Source organism: Abramis brama (assembly GCF_963993115.1).
Source record: "Abramis brama genome assembly, chromosome: 21".
NCBI classification, from domain to species: Eukaryota; Metazoa; Chordata; class Actinopteri; order Cypriniformes; family Leuciscidae; genus Abramis; species Abramis brama.
This window is the reverse complement of record NC_139983.1, coordinates 27,325,782-27,331,781: the sequence shown is the minus strand read 5'-3', so window position 1 is coordinate 27,331,781 and position 6,000 is coordinate 27,325,782.

Genomic DNA, 6,000 nt, shown 5'->3' with positions numbered 1-6,000 from the left:
AAACACAGAGCCATCTTAAAAGAGTTTTCCCACTGTTACATAATAATATATTTGGGCTTTGCTCCCTCTGTCTGGTGACGAGCTGTCAGCCAATCAAATCCTGCTGGGAAGCACCTCATTGACTGGTAAGCCTCACAACTATTGGCAGTCAAATGTAGAGGCCTGTTTCATAGCCCTAGTTACAGAAACAAAACATGATTTCTGTTATAGTCATATAGTGATCTGCGATAAGTAGATCAGTTGGCTTATGCATATAGCTTATGCAACATCAATTAATCTTTAACAATAAACAGATGAGGTGATAGTACTTGGGTTAGTAAAATTGTAATAAAACTGATCCTATTGACAGCTGTGATTTATTCACATGTAAGAAATCATGCAACCTCATCAGTCGCATGCACACAAAAAAAAGGTCTACAAAAGGCCTATCTATGACTTTGACCTGACCTAAACCTTGGAGCCGCTTCAAGTCGAACACACCTAAAAAGCTTGTGGAAAAACTGTAGTCGGTAATTAAAATGTAACAAAGGTGAGCGATGATTCCAACAAGTTGCTCAGGGGAACATAGTGACAGCAAAACCCTGTCCTGAGGGAAAAGTGCCAACACTGAACCAAACTCAAACTTGCTTCTGATCCAAGAACAACATTCCAAATGTAAGCATGGTCTTTTTTTAAACCAAACTAAATCACACTTTTTACAATCTGAAACTTTTTATAGAAACCCAAATGAGCCTCTCGCTTGAGCTCCTGTGGCTCTAGTGCGTTTTACAGGTCCACGGAGAGTCAATGAGCGCATTGGGACTACTATGTTCAGAGAGGAAAAGCACCTCGACCGCAAGACATTCAGCAAGTAGTTCAGCAGTGTATGAAGACCAACCCCTCTCTATGAGTGCAGAGGATTTGTAAATAATAGCGTCATGTTATGTTATATTGTAGGGATTTTTGAGGATGAGATTTTTTATTTTTTTATCAAAGTTGGTGGGTTGCCTGAATGACTAGTTGAATAATCAGTAGTAATGATGCGTTCGCATCATGTCGGAATTACTGTAATTAAAATTTTCTGTCTTGTAAAAATCCATTTGTGCCTGCGTCAACCTCATAATTATAGGTTGGAAATGGAATTTTCAAAGAGCTCTGACTTCTAGCACCTGACCGCTGTGATGTTGTGTTTAAACAACCAATATGGCAGAACTTTGCGCAGTAAAATGTATATCTGATGTGTATATCTGTATTTTGTAACAGCATACAAATGTGAATTAAAGTTATTGTGCTGTAGTCGACAACACAACCTCAAACATTAATTTTTGCATTAAGCGTTGTCAAAGAACAATCTTCAAGAAATCTCAATTGCATTCCGACATGACATGAGCACACCATAAGCACGTGGGACAAAACTCTCGGAAAATAATGAGAATCATAAAGACATCTATCTTTAAAAAAGGCTCATTAAAATATTGCTATAAATTTTTTTTAAAGAAAAGAGTCTACAAGTAGCTGAACAATTAGTCAACCACTGTTGACCCATCCCTAGTGGCCTATATTGTGCCTGTTTGGTTCAAACGGAATAAGAACTTTTATTAACACCCATTAAGGACAAAGACAGTGTTTATACACAAACACACATGACTTGGAGATTAGATCATAGATTACCCCACCTTTAGAGTCCATAATGCACCTCTCAGTCAGTCGTCATGCAGAAAACATTTCTTAAAATAAACCTCATCTTTTTCTCAGCTACCACATACTCTCACACATTTTCTCTCTCTCTCTGCGGCTCTCATGCGAGGAGCGGAAATTTCACTGCTTTTTTTAAAGCCTCAAATGGCCACTTTAACACCGACCGAGCTGTTGAAAAAACAGAGGTAGTGAAACGTCTCACATATTTCATAATCAGATGTAATATGCGCACACACCTGCAATAACACGGTTCACACTGTATCGTACACCCCAGCGGTGTGCTCTTACACCAAACACCCAAACCAAGACCGCTATACCGTAACTCTGTCCTCGGGCCTCATCGTCGCTCGCACCTCACTCTGCATCCCTGTACGCAGCCAAAATCTGGATTAAATCAGGATCAGACCACATTGAAATAATACAATAAAGTAAGAGCATGGTTGATACACAGTCACACATTTCAGTAAATAGTCAATACATCTAATGCTACAGTTGATGCTCTAAAGTCCTTGAATTTCATTTCCCGTCAAGGGCTGGTTTGGATGCTCTTTGTGGAAACAAATGCATAGATCTCACAACTGCCAGCTGTTCGCCTTAATACCTTATTAAAACCATACACACCCATTACACTTTAAAACTTGGATACTAATCATAAAGTTTGTACAGCTAGCAGCTGCTTTGAAGGAGACGCCCATCCGAAGTTCATTAAAAAACATAACCGATACCTTTATCTTTATTATAGTAATAATATATTTAGACTAATCTAGTTCCACTGAACCGAACGAAAACTGCCGACTTCCTGCAGTTCATTCGATAAATGATCGGTGGATATGGGAAAAGTAAGTAAGTAAACTGATCTTTTCTACATGACCTTTTGACTATCAAAGAAAACATACCGGTACAGCTGTTTGGTACCAACCGTTTGGATAGCCTAGAGCGGAACAAGCAAATCTGTTACCTGCTCTCACATGCACGGTTGCTCAACTTAAAGGGTTGGGATTAATGTCTTACGGCTTGAATCTGTCATTAGGACAAAAAAAAATGGTGTGTGACGGGAACTTTGAGAGACTTGGAGAAATGTTTCGGAAAATGGAAACAAAAAACAAAGATTAAGCCTATTGAGCCAAGATTGACTTTTGGGTTTTATGACGTCAGGTTGTACCAAATGCTTGTATTCCCACTTCAAAGGCCAAAGATGGGGGTGGATTTGTTCTTCAGGAACAAACTGGGTCTGTCGGCAGTCTTATGGAGCTTGTTAAGGACGTTAGGCAGAATGGGGCCAAGGACCGTCAAGTACCTGGCAAATGGCCTAACCATGCCATTGTGCCGAGCCAAACCAACTTCGGAAAAGTCCGGAGAGAGGGGGCTTTGACATGTAATGAGAAGACACATACAACATTGATGGAAGTGTAGGTACGAGACGGAAGAAAGTTGAGAGGCCTGGCTCTCCACCCCTGCCTGGGGTCTGGACCGCAGGATGAGCGGCAGCTATTCATTTTAATAACTGCACTTATTTTCTCCCCTGCCAGGAGCCATTACCATAATTCACACTTTCTGCACAGTACCTGGAGAGCTTTAGTGTGGTTTACAAGTTTTGGATTTAAAAAAGTCTGGATAAGTCTTTGAATTCTGAAACGGAGCAAGGCAGAGAGAAACGAACCAACAGTGCTACAGATGTTTAGCGCAGACATACAACAAAAAGAGCGAGTCAGGTTTTAGTTCACCCAAAAATGAAAACTCTAAGGTCGTTCCAAATCCGTATGATTTTCCGATTTTCCTTCTTTCTTGGAACGCAAAAGATGGATATAGAAAAAGTGTACCTGACACTCTTCCAATCAATTACAATGAACATGCACTTTCAAGCTGCAAAAAGGATGTGATACTTTCATTGTAGTAAACACAACTCTTGTGCTAATTTCAAGTCTTCTAAAGCTATATAATAGCTTTGGGCCAAAGATTAAATCATTATTTCCTGAAAATCTTGAAATTTCTCCTAGATCTAATTGGCACATTCAAGTGAGTTCATGATTAGAGCTGTAAAATTTGTAAATAAATCATTGTTTTGACTCTGATTTCTGACAAAACTGGATTTCCCCGCAAATCAGACCGGTTCGGTTTTCAAGTTAAACTCATTGACTTAAAGTGGCTGCAATAGTTAACAGCTCAATGAAGTTCAAGAGTATTCAGTGAATATTGACTAAAAAATGTTGATCTGTTTCCCACACATTACATGTAAAAGGAAAAAAAATTATATTGTAGCCATGAATTAAGAATTAATTTCCATGATTTATTCATTTGTGGCCTTGTTTTATTAATACATCCCCTAGTTTTAGGTGACATGAGGCCACATTGTACTAATTTGTTCCCTAGTTTTAATTTAGTTGAACCATGACTAAATTTTGACTAAAATGTGAGAACAAATTCTTAATTCAAGGCCATGACACTTTTAAAAAAATTATTTTCCCAAATGTCATGTGCGGGGTTCCGTACAAATCTGTAGTATGACTTCTAATGACTACTGCACGAATCATGTAGACCAGGGGTGTCCAAACTCTTGGAGGGCCACTGCCCTGTAGAGTTTAGCTCCAGCTTGCCTCAACACGCATGCCTGGAAGTTTGTAGTATGCCTAGAAAGGTCTTGATTAGCTGGTTCAGGTGTGTTTAATTGGGGTTGGAGCTAAACTTTGCAGGACAGTGGCCTTCCATGAGCAGGATTGGACACCCCTGATTTAGATTATTTTTGTATGCCTTCCTGAAAGTTGAAAGCTCACATCTGTTTATTGTAATTGCATGGAAAAGAGTGACCAGCACATTCAAAATATCTCTTTCTGTGTTCCACAGATTAAAGTATAAGTTTAAAATGTCATGAAAATGGATTTTCATTCTTAGGAACCATTCGTTTAAATTTGCCATCAACACTGAGGATTGTTTTTACAAGGCTTTGACAATATCTGCAAGATAGCGAATGGAGAGACCGCCTCCTTTAAATCACACCGTGCAGAGATAAAGCAAGGTTTCCATCCATGCTTGTGCAAATTCCTCTTCCCCATCCTCATCTACTCTGTCACACACATTGTACTGGAGCTATGGAACCTATAACAGTCATTCTGAGAACAGAGATGTGACAGCAGTTGACAACCACTTGGCATCTGCCTAACTGTTTACACAGAAGCCTTACCCTCAAGCAGCAAAGCACTAAATTTAACAGAAGATACATAAACCAGAAAGAAAAATGATGGGAAAGTTATTGCTCTTATCTCAAAAAAGAGAAAGAAAACTGCTGCTCAAATAGCCTGCTGCTCAAATACCCTGGTAAAAATGCAAAGCAGTGTGGGAAACCTCTGTGTAACGTTATGCAAAGCTGAGTGGGAGATAAGCGATGGCCGTTTACATAACAGCGACAAGCCAGAGTGAGAGGTACAGCTGTCCACCGTTTAAAAAACTGTCATAAGCACTCCTACAGGTGGCTGTTTGTTTTGGCTTTTGAAAATTACATTATTAGCGAACGATTTGGGCTTCATGTGGAGAAAAAACTGAAGGAGCCAAGGAGGAAAATAAAAATGGAGGTTTGCAGTATAATATTAAAATAATCACCCACATATAGCTCACAATACACTCAACCCTTAGATACAATCTTTTTAAATCCCATGTTAAGGCCACATTTACACTCTGGGTTAAGCAGCATTTAACCCTGGGTTATGAAGCCTGGCTCCAGAGAACTCTATTGGCAAGGGTGTACAATGTGAATTTCATACCCAGTAACAAACACAAATCTCATGGCAATTTGTAATTTTACATTTGGTGTCTCTTTTTTATTAATCTAATTTATACGTTTTCGTACAATCTGCTTGCACCCCACTGGTTAGTTTTATGGGTGGACCTTTATGCTAAATTTTTTCTTTTTTTAAATCAAACGATTTTGTTTTTGTATGGATCAAATCATATAAATCGTCACGTATGAATTTGTCATGAATTCACTAAAATGTTAAACAATGTAAAAACGTTATTTCATGAGATTTAGTTGGCACGAACAGTTTTTCACAATGAAAAGCCTATGTACATCCAATGTACAAACCATAACCACTATTTTTTCACTGTCGTGTAGAGAGGATACATACACAAAAATAAAAATTCTGATATATTTTTTAGTCAGTGGTGTTGTAAGTCAGTGGTGTTCAAACAACATTGTAAGGTCAAACAAACATATAACACAATATCTTCTGTTGTGTTTCAGAGAAGACAGTAAGTCATACAGGTTTGAAATGACATGATGGTGGTTATTTTGGTGTAAACTATCATTTTAACTACCAAATATTAACTAAT